Here is a 13,180-nt window from a genome sequence, read left to right as displayed (position 1 = left end):
CTTGAGTATCTTATTCAGAGACATGCTCACATGTCTTCGAAAAAGAGAAACGGCTTTGCCACGTGCTACTATATTTGTAATAAATATTTTGTGAGGAAATAAATGAAATACGCAAAGATGACTAGCTTGAACATGCTATTACAATGACCTTTTCAACTAATCAAAAAGAGAAAGAAAACTAATCTCTTACAGACAATTTGCCATTACATTGTACCCTAAACACATTTTATTTTCTAACTGGAAACAAAACCAATGCCACTAATCAGAGATGGAATAAAGTAAACCAAATTGCATTCTCTTCAGGGAAGAAGGGTGCTTTCTTAAATTACATTTGACATGGCAGTGGTTGGAAAATAATTTTTGATGCTCTCAATGACTGGAGTGTAAAGCGTTGCTTTTGTTTGTTTGTTTGTTTTGTTTTGTTTTGTTTTGTTTTGGCTGGTCTCCTCTCCAACTCCTGGGCTCAAGCAATCCTCCCACCTCAGCCACCCGAAGTGTCAGGATTACAGGCATGAGCCACCATGCTTGGCCAAGGTTGCTTTTTAAAATGCCATGTTAAGACACTTAAATAAAAAGCAATGATTTTAAGGAAAGCAGTGGCTATAGAGAGAGTTAACCTCCTCCTACCCCCATATCACAACCTAAGATCACCATAAAGCTTAGGTCAGGAAAGTCTACATATTATTTACTGAAAAGTAAAGGCACAGTCAATGAAATCTAGGAATAGTGACCATAATGCCTCATTCATTCATTCATTTTGCATAGACAGGGCCTCACTATGTTGCCCAGGCTAGTCTCAAACTCTTGGGCTGAAGCTATCCCCCTGCCTCGGCCTCCCAAAGTGCTGTGATTACATGCATAAACCACCATGGCCAGCCCATAATGCCATTCATTTTATACTTCCTCTGGACCCTTCAGAATGAGTGTATCTTACAATAATTCAGATGCTTGACAACACTGGCAACTTCCTCTATTGTCTCATCTGTCTTATGTGTTGAGAGCGAAGAAAAAGCACAGAAGTAGCAATTGGGAGTCATCACAAACCCCAACAGACCAACTAAGATGATCAGGAAGAAAGTCCTCACAAATGAGTACATTCCAAGAAACTTTCTGCAGAACATCAGGATCTTTGTACCTACCCAAAAGGCACTCTAGAAAAAGAAGAAATCTCAATGCCAACTATTTAGGCATTCAGAATTCCCCAACTGATTTCTCTACTCAAAGATGGACTCAACAGAGATTTAATCCCTGAATCCACGTAAAACAGTAGCTCAGGAATGAACTGTTGACTAAGCTTTCCCTATCTTGTTCCAAGGTCCCAGATGCTAAATAACTGTGCTTCAGCATTCAGGCAACATCAACTTAACATGCTAATCATCTTAAGGGACAAGCAAGAGAATTCTTCCCACCACAGTAGATCATTCTTTCATACTCCTACCTTGGTATTCAAGTAAAAACAGAAGAAACTCAATTCCCTAGATAAAAACTGTAGCTCCAAATTACACAATTTTGGAACAACCCAAAGTTCTTAGTTTCCTGTGTTTCAGTCCCTGTTATACCCACTGCCAGCATTTCAGATCTCTAGTTATCAATTATTTACTCACCTTACTCAACTCAACATGCCCTCTCCTTTCTGTTGCTTCCTACATACCACATTTCATGACATTAACACCATCATAGCCTAGCTACTGACAGAGCAGGAGCATCACCATCTTGGACAAGCACCACCATTTTCAAGTTCCCCTTGATCAAAAACTGCCTAAATCCAACCCAAAGGGCATCAGTCTAATGGCTAATGACATCATGACCATAAACCACAAATGACATCTCCAATCAGAAACATTCCAATCCTAAGATAAACCCCTCTCTGACCACAGACATGCCAGCCCAGAGATAACGTCCCCTCTGGCTGGAGAGATGTCAGCCCCAAAACATTCCAACCCCACAATAAACTTCTCCTCCACACAGAAACATTCCAAGCCTGTGATAAGCTCTCTTGCCCTAAACCCTTAAGTAATACTCTTGGTCTGTAATAGAGAGTGCTCCTGACCAAAATCAGCCAGAAGCCCCTCTCAGGTTTATTCTCCAAAATGAGCCTGTCTTTGACTGTTAAGCCACTTTTCGCATTTCTTTCCTCATTCTTTAACTCTTACAGCTACAACTCACTGGCTTCAGAACTAATAGGTCCCTTTCTAATTAATTGCTTCTACCTTCTTAAGGCTCAAGTGACAAACTTACTGCATTCAATGGTCTGGTCTCACTCCACACCCCATCTTCCCCTAGGCTGCATTCACTACAAGAAACCCCAACTCTGCTCCCAGTCTGCAAAACTCTTTCTTCTTTCCTTCTACTAGCCCCTGATCACACCAACCTTAGAATTAATTATCAGTTCCATATGGAGTAACTCCTCATGGCTCCTCTGTAACTAAATGGCAACACCTCCCTTCTTTTACATAACATTAACAATTTACATTCCTTGTCAAGTTATTTGGCAGTAAGGTGGTCTGCACTGTCCACTAACAATTACTATCAATCTTGTAGGCTCAGAGAAATGTACTCAATTCTACCTTCCCCGTACTCACCAAGGACTAATGTCTGCCATTAGTGTGGGGGTTAAAAAAAATAAAAAATAAAAAATAAGGCCAAGTCAGGTGGATCACCTGAGGTCAGTTCAAGACCAGCCTGACCAACATGGTGAAACCCCAACTCCACTAAAAATACAAAAATTAGCTGGGTGTGGTGGCACACACCTGTAATCCCAGCTACTCAGGACTTAGAGGCAGGAGGATTGCTTGAACCCAGGAGGCGGAGATAGCAGTGAGCCGAGATCACGCCACTGCACTCCAGCCTGAGCGACAGTGAAACTGTCTCAAAAAAAAAAAAAAAAACCTGAAATAAATGGGAGACACTTGGAAAGCAAAGACTACGTATAATGTTTTTCTTTTTACACAAAGAAAAGCTTTATTTATATATACTTTAAATAATCCATAGGATCATTACTACACACCATCTTACTGTGAGATATAAAGCTAACTTACATACAAAAAAGCTTTCCAGAAAAAGGAAAAAGAACCTATGTTCTTTCATTTCCCGCTGCAAAGTTACATTCAAGAAAAGTGCCTGTAAATACACTAGGATATAGCTCTGTTAGAGAAGGAAGGAAAGGAACATGCCGGTATGTCAAGAGCAGCCAAGCACATCTGTTTGCCTAAACACTTCTCAGCAGTTGTACTGGAGCTGCCTCACACACCTGGCCTGAGAAATGCTGCCATGAGGGATAAGCATGAGAGAGATCCTCAACCGGACATACGGAATGACCACTATTACTCTTCCTTAGATTAAAAGCCACCTCTTTTTGTTTAAAAAATGACCATGGCAACTCAAACTGATCCAAAGCTATGAATTCATATCAGACAGTCCAATACACAAGGTTAATAATCTGTAAAATGGGTGAGTGCATCAAGTGAGCTCTATCAGTACTTTCAAACACATATACGAAAAAGTTAGAGAAGCTCACTGCAAAATTAAGTGACAAAACTTACAGTTTTGTAAGCCACTGGAGGGTGGCTGTTAAAAAAAAACAAACTTTACATACATAGTCGTGAAACACAGAATGGCTAAGACTGGAGTAATAAGAACTAAAAATGTTTCACACTATGTAAAACTTGCCATAGGAATGGGGAAAAAAATACACTGCTTTGACCTGATTTGTCTAATTCATTTTTAAAATCAAAGCATGACGAACTATTGTACAGTCAAACTTTTCTTTATAACCCTCTGACAAATATTAGGATGACCCAACAAAAAATAAACACAATTTAGAATTCAAGTCTCACAGAAAAAAATTCTACTTTATATTACTCTTAAAAATATTCAAAACAAGGTTCAACTAAAGCCAAATTCTCATATAAAAAGCATTTCCCCTTGGCTCATTAATCAAGCAGCTATTTAAGAAAATAATTTATATAAATGTTTATAGCACAAAAATAAAGTGCTTTATTTGAAAAGGGAAAGATAAGAACGTAGTCAAGAGCAATGTTAAAATCTCAGTTGGAATATATGCCCAGTAATCTTTTAAAGCCAAAATGATTTGGCAAGATTTTCATGCAATTTATGAGTGCATGAAAGCTGGTTATAAAATTGGTTTTAGTCAGTAGGATCAATGATTCTCAATCTGAAAATCTCCCACGGCCCCCAAGCACTGCATATACTTCTTTTTGTATTAGAAAGCTAGCAGTTCTGAAAGAACTGCACAAAGCTGATGTGATCCACCAAATGCATAATGCACATCTTCAGAATCACCCATGTAAAAACACGTATTTACCAGAATTGAGCAAACGGTTTTGGCAGGGCAAGTATATATATTTTTTAAATCTTCAAATCAGCATGCCTGTAATGGGCCAGAAAAATGAGTGAGGCTATTACCATCAATATCAATTAGTCCAAACAACACATGATAACTAATGTGTCTTTACTAGGGATGTCTAGAAATGAAACCATGGGTCTAGGTTGAGACCTACTCTCTTAACACCTAACCTCTGTCTGGGAATGGATCACAGGATTAAGTGACCTCAAATCCTTGTGAACAGGGAGCAACAAAATCCGTAATTTGGGCAATGATACTGAACAGAGGTATTTCTGGCTGTTTCTCACAACCTCAGCATAGCTTCATGTCCAAAGATCTATTGTGCCATCTGTAAACAACAGAGCATTTGCTAAGCTGGGGAAGGAAGTCAGCCAAAACGTGAAGGCAGATTCTCAAGGCAAAGAAGGCCCTCTCTGCTTTTTCAACCCTCAGCAAATCAGCAGGTTTATGTAAATACAGCAAAAGCACAGTCCCCTCAAGGGTAAAAATCTCAGTCTGAAGCATTAGGCAGTTTGTCATTATGAAACACAAAGAACCTGTCAGCATCTTTTCTGACAGCCTCCTACAGAGCAGAGTGGACACTTACCTCACCCACTAATTTAGCAAGCAGTGCCATACACGCCAGTACTAAAACTGTGGTCACAACATATATAGGCAATGCTCAGCCACTGCTCCACCTCATAAAGAATTTTCCTTTCCATCAATGTGTCTCCGCCTATTAATCTTTGAAATACCTTCTCATCCCTTTGCAAAGCATGGCAGTGCCACTCTGATATAATTTCCAATAGAAAACCCCATTGTAAAAAGCACGCATGAACAAAGACTTTCTCACAAAGAGATTTCTCAGAGACCAAGCTGGGTGGCACAGCGGTGAAATGGGAAGTTGACTCTCAGGACTGCACCGCTCTTCTGCTTTCTGTTTCTCCTCTACATGACTCCTCCACCCTCAATGCTTGGAGGTAACAGTCAATGAGGTACAGTATGTTGGTCTAATATTGCAGAATAAAAAATCCACAAGTATCTCTCTACAGTTAAAACAGATGTCCTCCATTTTCCAAGACACACAAAGTGTGTATATGTTATGTGTGTGTGCATGCTGGAAACAACACTGAAATCCCGGTACCCAAATTCCAATCCAGAGTCTCTGGCATACTGCATGTCCTCCAACAAACCCTCCCAGTTCTAGTCTCCCAAACCATAAAACAGCCAAACCCATCACCATTCCTCAACTCTATAAACAATGCACTGTTCTTCATAGTAAACACTCAAAAATTATATGAGGAACAAACAAACTAAACAGAGACATGGTTTAAAAAAAAAGAAGAGAGAGATCCTAGCAAGAAAGTTGCTACGCTCTATCAATATGAACAAAACAAATGCTGTATTCTAATACTTCTTTAGGAAATAACTCGATTGCCAGGTAACCTACTTTAGTTTTCTGCCAGAATCTTTTGCTGTGAGGGGTACTCATATTGACTGGAGAATTTAAAAGGGAAAAGGACTGCTGCTCAGGAAGCTCAGGTGACAGCATCACTGGAGCCCTGGAGTTCAAAGCTGCAGTGAGCTATGATCCAGCCACTGTACTCCAATCTAGGTGACGGAGTGAGACCCTGTCACTCAGTCATACATACATACGTACATATATACACACATACATACATGGAAAAGGAAACAAAAATTGGGAAAAGTGCACCTCCATAAATGAAGCCTTCCCAGTCCTTACCCTTACTCTGTTTATCAACTGTTATCAAAATCAGCTGCATCATCTTAAAGATTCTAAACTTGGTGGGAAAAGATCCCAGATAACATATATCTTTGTTCCCCTCTTTTTTAAACATAATAATTACATTCCATGTATTGAAATGTCTATAGATTCCCAAGTAGTGCTACAAAGAAAGCCTCACTAAACACAGAACACTAAATATTTCTAGCAAACATTCATCTGTCTTTATCCTCATTGATAACAAGGACAGTTAAATAATGAGAACAAACAAGTTGAGGGGAACAGGTCATAATAAACTAAAAGGGATTTTGTTGAAAATTCCTACATTTCTCTTTTCTCCTTTAAAAGTCAGGAAATCTCCCAATGTATTGAAAACTTAAAAACTGATCTCAGATAATTATCTTCCCAACTTTAAAAAATAATGCTGGGCCAGGCATGGTGGCACATGCCTGTAATTCCAGCACTTTGGGAGGCCGAGGCAGAGGACTGCCTGTGCCCTGGAGTTTGAGGTTACAATGAGCTATGACTGTACCACCACTACACTCCAGCCTGGGTGACAGCATGAAACCTTGTCTCTTAAAAAAATAAAAAATAACAGTGATGTGGATGTTTTGGACTAACTGCTGCAGCATGAAGCATGACCCCCGCTTCCCAAATCAATCACATGCTGTACAAACTTGCGAACTCTGTGGAACAAGAAAAAGCAAAATTATCCTGCCAGTAGCAGAAATCTTATTAGTTATACTGATACGCTAAATATTAGCCATGGTTGGACACTTATATTACCCAAGCAAAGAACACTGTAAGCACTCTCATCTCCTTATTTTACTCTGAAAACGTTCCTTAAATAGCACCCCTTGTCAGCTGTGTTGGTTGAGTCCCTATCATGAAAGTGAGTTTAGCCAATGTAACATCCAAGTTCCAGTTAAGTGATGTGGATCTCTATACTAGTACAAAACTTGTGTTCATATACAGCTTATGTGCTGTAAGAGAATAAAAGTAATCCAAGGGGGGAAATCTATTTTAAAATTCAGTCACAGCCATCTACCTATTGAAGTAGTGCTTGTGGCACCACAGACACAAAGGAAGAGAACTTCCAGGCTTCACTCACTCTTTCTGTCCCCTTGATACTTCAGGGTATCTAATTTCCTAAAGCTTAAAAATGCAGGTGACAATTCTATCCTCAATTTAACGACTCATCCCCTCCCCCAAAAAAACTATGCTCTGAACCCTATTAAGTAGAGGATGATTACTAATGGAAATGCTGACAGATCCTTAACTTAATGATGAGAACTGATATATGGCTGAAATAATGTACATTCAAGAAATCAATGCAAAGAGTCCAAACACTTCTAGAACACTGTGCCCAGCATTTATAGGAAAACATCATCAGTGACAGGTAGGCTGGGTGAAAATTCTTCTCTCCCCGTATGGCTGACAACAAACAAATTGCTCGTCTGATCTTCTGGTGTCACATCCTGCAGCGCAGATTTCAAGCAACACTGCTTGCTCCTTTTCAGAAAACAACGCACTAGGAGCCTGGGCTTTACAATAAATGATTCAACCAATTTACAGGGCTCACTGGAAATACACAGGACAATTCACAATGTGTGTGTTATAATTCTTATTTGGCAAATGATTTTATTATAAACTAGTATCACAGTGAATCCATTTTCTTTACAGGTTTTCTGCTACTGTTTAATAAACTGTCAGTATAATTTAGATTTCATCTATTTAAACTCATTCAAGCCTGGCTCCTGATTGTACAGTAAATGGAACATATTTCTATTCAAAGAAATTAATGACAGTTAATTGTAGTCTGCAGTTCTCAGTTTTGTAAATGCAACTGTTCCACAGTCCAAGCATCAAGCTACAAAATTTCCCACACCAATTATTTTCCTGTACTTCACAGGCATCTTCTATTTCTTGGAAGCCTTCCTTGTTAAGACTAATGTACATATTCATTTAATATTCTTTCCCATTCAAATATTTACCTCCAACTTTCTAGAAAGTTAGGACTTAAATACAACCAAAATGTCAAAAAATACAAGTTTAATTGCCATTCTGGAAAGATGTTCTACTAATACGGATTTTTTTAAGTTAGCAAAATTCAAGATTAAAAGACATTTTTAAAAACATACTCTTGGATGATTTTCTTATACATTTCAAATCAGTTACAATGTCAACATTAAGTGAAATTTATTAAAAGTAGACTAAATATCCTATATGGATTTAAATATACAAACAAGGCACATGGCATATATTAATATATACTGAATTGCTTCTGAGATTGATATTCTGTTTAAGAGAAATTTACTTATGGCCAAGCTTAGTGGCTCACACTTATAATCCCAACACATTGGGAGGTGGAGGCAGGAGGATCACTTCAGGTCAGAAGTTCGAGACCAGCCTGAGCAACATAGCGAGACTCCATCTCTACAAAAAAAATTTTTTTAAATAGCTGGGCACGGTGGCAGGCACCTGCAGTCCCAGCTGCTTAGGAGGTTGAGGTGGGAGGATCACTTAAGCCCAGGAGGTTGAGGCTGCAGTGAGCTATAATAGCACCACTGCGTGCCAGCCTGGGGAACAAAGCAAGATCCTGTCTCTTAAACACGCATGTGCGCGCGCACACACAGACACACACACACACACACAAATGTACTTCTGAGTGTTAGTTACTAGAAATCACAACAATCCCATGAGTGATTTTTCTTCTTGAGTGATTACTCTTTCATGGAAGAGGAAACATCCACACAGCTGTGTAAGACATGCTTAAAGCAGAAAAAAGCATGCAAAGATGCACCTTAAAAGAAACTTATTGGCTGCGCACGGTGGCTCAGGCCTGTAATCCCAGCACTTTGGGAAGCCGAGGCAGGTGGATCGTGTGAGCCCAGGAGTTCAAGACCAACCTGGGCAACGTGGCAAAACTCTGTCTCTACAAAAAGAAAAAAAAAATTACCCAGGTGTGATGGCGTGCACCTGTGGTCCCAGCTACTAAGGAGGCTGAGGTGGGAGGACTGCTTGACCACAGGAGGCAGAAGCTACAGTGAACAGAGATGGTGCCACTGCACTCCAGCCTGAGCAACAGAGTGAGACTCTGTCAAAGAAAGAAAAGAGGAAGAGAAATGAACTTATCAAATCAACACCCAAACAGTAATAAGGTAAGGACCCAGAATTTGCTGCCCCAAACTATAACCACCAGGGTCACACAATGACAGATGAGAAGTAAAGGAAAAACAGAGACACCCTTTTCATTCAGCAAGCAAAGTCTGCTCACCTGGCTTTGTTTCTCCTCTCCTATAGACACATTCAATCAAGACCAAGCCATGCCCATCCTCACGCTGCTGCTACTACAACCGCTCTTCCCAACCAGGTCCTATCACAATCCTGCTCAACCTTCAGGACCCAAATGCCACCAACTTACAACCTGTTCTATTCAGTTATCTGCCCACTCAATGCCTATTACTAACGTATCACTTCCCTAAATGAGAGCAATTTCTCCCCACAAAATGAAGGATCAAGGGCTAAAATCCTTTCTACTTTTTTTATCTTGCAGTACCATACCACTATAAAACATCTTCTACAAAGTTGCAGGCACAGAAGACTGTGCTCTTGTTTTATTGGCTGATTGTTAAAATGCTACTAATACTATAGCTGACATCTAATACACCTCATTAAATTCTACTAGCTTACTTGAAATCTATTACAGTGTCAGCAGGCTTCAAATTTAATTGTTTGCTTTAGTTTATATAAACTTGAAAGGGCAAATGAAACCTCTTCCCTGACTCTCGAAATCTATCCATACCTACTCCTTCTCTCCCTTAAATCGTTGTTGTTTTCATTCGGGTTTTTGTTGTCATTGCTGTTGTTTGGGCAGGTCTTACTTCTTCTAATTGAAGTCAAAGAATAAAGATTTACTTATTTATTTAGAGACGGAGTCTTGCTCTGTCACCCAGGCTGGAGTGCAGTGGCGCGATCTTGGTTCACTGCAAGCTCTGCCTCCCAGGTTCAAGCTATTCTCCTACCTCAGCCTCGTGAGTAGCTGGGACTACAGGTGCCCACCACCACGCCCGGCTAATTTTTTGTATTTTTAGTAGAGACGAGGTTTCACTGTGTTAGCCAGGATGGTCTTGATCTCCCGACCTCGTGATCCGCCTGCCTCAGCCTCTCAAAGTGCTGGGATTAGAGGCGTGAGCCACCGCGCCTGGCCTGAATAAAGATACTTTAAGAATAATTTAAAACATCAAGACACTTTCCTATGACAATAAATATTGAGACCTCATTTTTCCATTAAAGATCTTCAGCCCACTGTGAATTACAAATGTCATTTTACAACTATTCAACAGGTATTTTGAAAAAACAATTCCACCTACACAGTAATTTCCAATCATCTATCTCCTTATGATTGCAATCATCCATCTCCTTATGATATAGTGATTTTGCTTTCTGAAATATACAATATACTCAGGATAAAAAGAATTCTAGGGTTGTAAGGGATTTTGTCTGGTAATCTGCTGTCCACCTGTCACTTTCATAATCAAAATTAGCACAGATTTCAGCAAGGTCATAGTATTTAAAGTATCTAAATGCTTCTTGATTCCTAAAATGAGACGAGAGCTTCTGTTTATTGTTCAAGCCATAAGAGGCTCTGGATGCTTTCTATATGAAACCGTATTCACAACAGACTTCGTTCAACAAATGAGTGCAGCTGCTCTAGGCCAATATAACACTTAATGAGAGTGTTGCTTTAGCATGCTCCTTTTGTAATTTGTACCTTGGAAAAATTACGTTTTGAACATCTGCGAAGACAAAATGTATGAGAACTTTGGGAGGAAAAATTAAGACTTCCCCATTCTAAACAAAGTATATGAAAGACCCTTTGTCTTATAGGCAAGTCTTGTCAAGGTTACATTAAAAATAAAGAGTATGAAGGATTCTATAAGGAAAAGAATCATAATCTCATAAAAACATTCACACACAAACTGACTGGGCACCACTAATGTGCCACGTAAGTGCTGGAGATGCTAAGGCGGAAAAAACACTGTCCTTCCCTTGACAAGTTCACAATCTAATATAAGAGGTAGACATGTAAACAACTGTATGTCTTCAATTATTTTATTTTATTTTATAGACTGAGTTTCACTCTTGTTGCCCAGGCTGGAGTGCAATGGCGCGATCTCAGCTCACCGCAACCTCCGCCTCCCAGGTTCAAGTGATTCTCGTGCCTCAGTCTCCCAAGTAGCTGGGAATGCAGGCATGCACCACAACACCCGGCTAATTTTGTATTTTTAGTAGAGACAGGGTTTCACCTTGTTGGTCAGGCAGGTCTTGAACTCCCAACCTCAGGTGATCTACCCACCTCGGCCTCCCAAAGTGCTGGGATTACAGGCGTAAGCCACCGCACCCGGCCATCTTCAATAATTTTAATGGTCACTTATTTTTTTGTCTCTGAAACAGGGACTGCTAGCTGGGCCCAATATTTATTCTCCCCTTCTTCCTTATTAAGAAGGCTGGGCATGGTGGCACATGCTTGTAGTCCCAGATACTCAGGAGGCTGAGGTGGGAGGATCTCTTGAGCCCAGGAGTACGAGCCTGCAGTGAACTATGATGACCACTGCACTCCAGCCTGGGCAACAGTGTGAATCCTCATCTCAGAAACAAAGAAGCAATAATAATAATAACAATAATAATATTAAATAAAATATAAAAAAATAAAAAACATCTGGTACACAGTTGGACACATGGCCTCTCAGAATAAAGACATTTCCCAGCCTCTCTAACAGCTAACTCGGTCATGCAACAAAGTCCTAGCCATAAAATATAAGCAGACCTATAATATTTCAACTTCTGGAAACTGAATCCTGAAAAGTGGAAGCCTTGCTCTTCTTACTCTTCCTAGTAGTCTGAAGGCAAATGTGTGGGCTGGAGGTGGAGCAGGAGATGGAGCATGGGAGAACAAAGAGAATGGAGGCCACATACAATGGAGTAACAGAAGCTTTGCCTGTAGCTCAAGAACCAAGCCGAGAATCCACACCTCCTGATTCACAGTTCAGTATTTTCGGCCACTTTACTCAAATATTTTTATAAATTATTTTTAAATCAGGCAAAATATTTAAATTTCATCCATTAAATTTAAATTTCTAGATGCCCTAGTGGCATCCAGAACACATATTTTGGGGAAAATATTCTAATTTTTTTAAACAGAAAAAGCTAGGAACAGATGATGCATTAAAAAGTAGAACACAGAGCTCTTAATTTAGAATGATCAAAATAGGTTGATTCAACTATTACCTTCTACTAGGATTATGAATCAACCCCTGGCAGCAGACAAAGTCACAACTTCCTCCCCTAAGAGACTTTACAGTGAAGTCAAGTTCCTAGCACGACTCTACTATAAGGTTGCACAAGTAGGAATAAGTGATGTTAACTTCTCCTGCAGACTGCCTGGCATTCTTTGTGAGGGCAGGTGGATGGTGTCTGCTGGCACTACTCAGTCTCCCCTCTTTCATACTCCACTTCTGTACAGGTTTGATCAGGACTTGAGAGAGAATACATGACTGTTCTTCCACAAAAATATAGGGACTACCGATAAACAAATTTTCTAGAACATTGTATTATTTATAAGAGTTAAAGCTAACCAAAATCATACTATCCTAAATTCTCAGATTATAATCCATATTTTAATTCATATTAGAAGGACGATATCCTCTGTGATACCACAGCTCTACCTCCTTTCCACACCCTTAACCCGGGGACCAAAAGAAGAGCACAAAAATATGTCTGATCCACTCATGGTGGCAAAGATTTACCCTTCAAAGATTATACAAAGTCTCCTGTTCTATTGACACAACATTTCTCCAATTTCTCTTTTTTGTTCACATTAAATTTACATAAGGACATTTCTTCAATTTCAAAACTACAAATTCAGTCACTTTTATAGGCCAAAGCCCTACGATACACTAGGGCTGGTTAGAAAGAAGTGTGAAACCTTTAAATGTCCAGACATACTAACTCAGTAATTCCATTCCTTAGGAAAGTGAGCTGAAATAAATTTATCGATATTCATCACTGCTGTTTAGAACGGAGAATAT

At 39.6% G+C, this 13,180-nt stretch overlaps 1 protein-coding gene across 12 annotated transcripts in view; it reads right to left on the bottom strand.

Moving 5' to 3' along the window:
- Window positions 1-13,180, bottom strand: part of RERE (arginine-glutamic acid dipeptide repeats) — a 464,385-nt gene that overhangs the window by 268,791 nt on the left and 182,414 nt on the right. The gene's annotated exons all lie outside the window — the stretch shown is intronic.

Source organism: Pan troglodytes, chromosome 1 (genome assembly GCF_028858775.2).
Source record: "Pan troglodytes isolate AG18354 chromosome 1, NHGRI_mPanTro3-v2.0_pri, whole genome shotgun sequence".
NCBI lineage: Eukaryota > Metazoa > Chordata > Mammalia > Primates > Hominidae > Pan > Pan troglodytes.
Note: the sequence above shows the minus strand (reverse complement) of the source record. Positions and strands in the feature narration are given on the sequence as shown.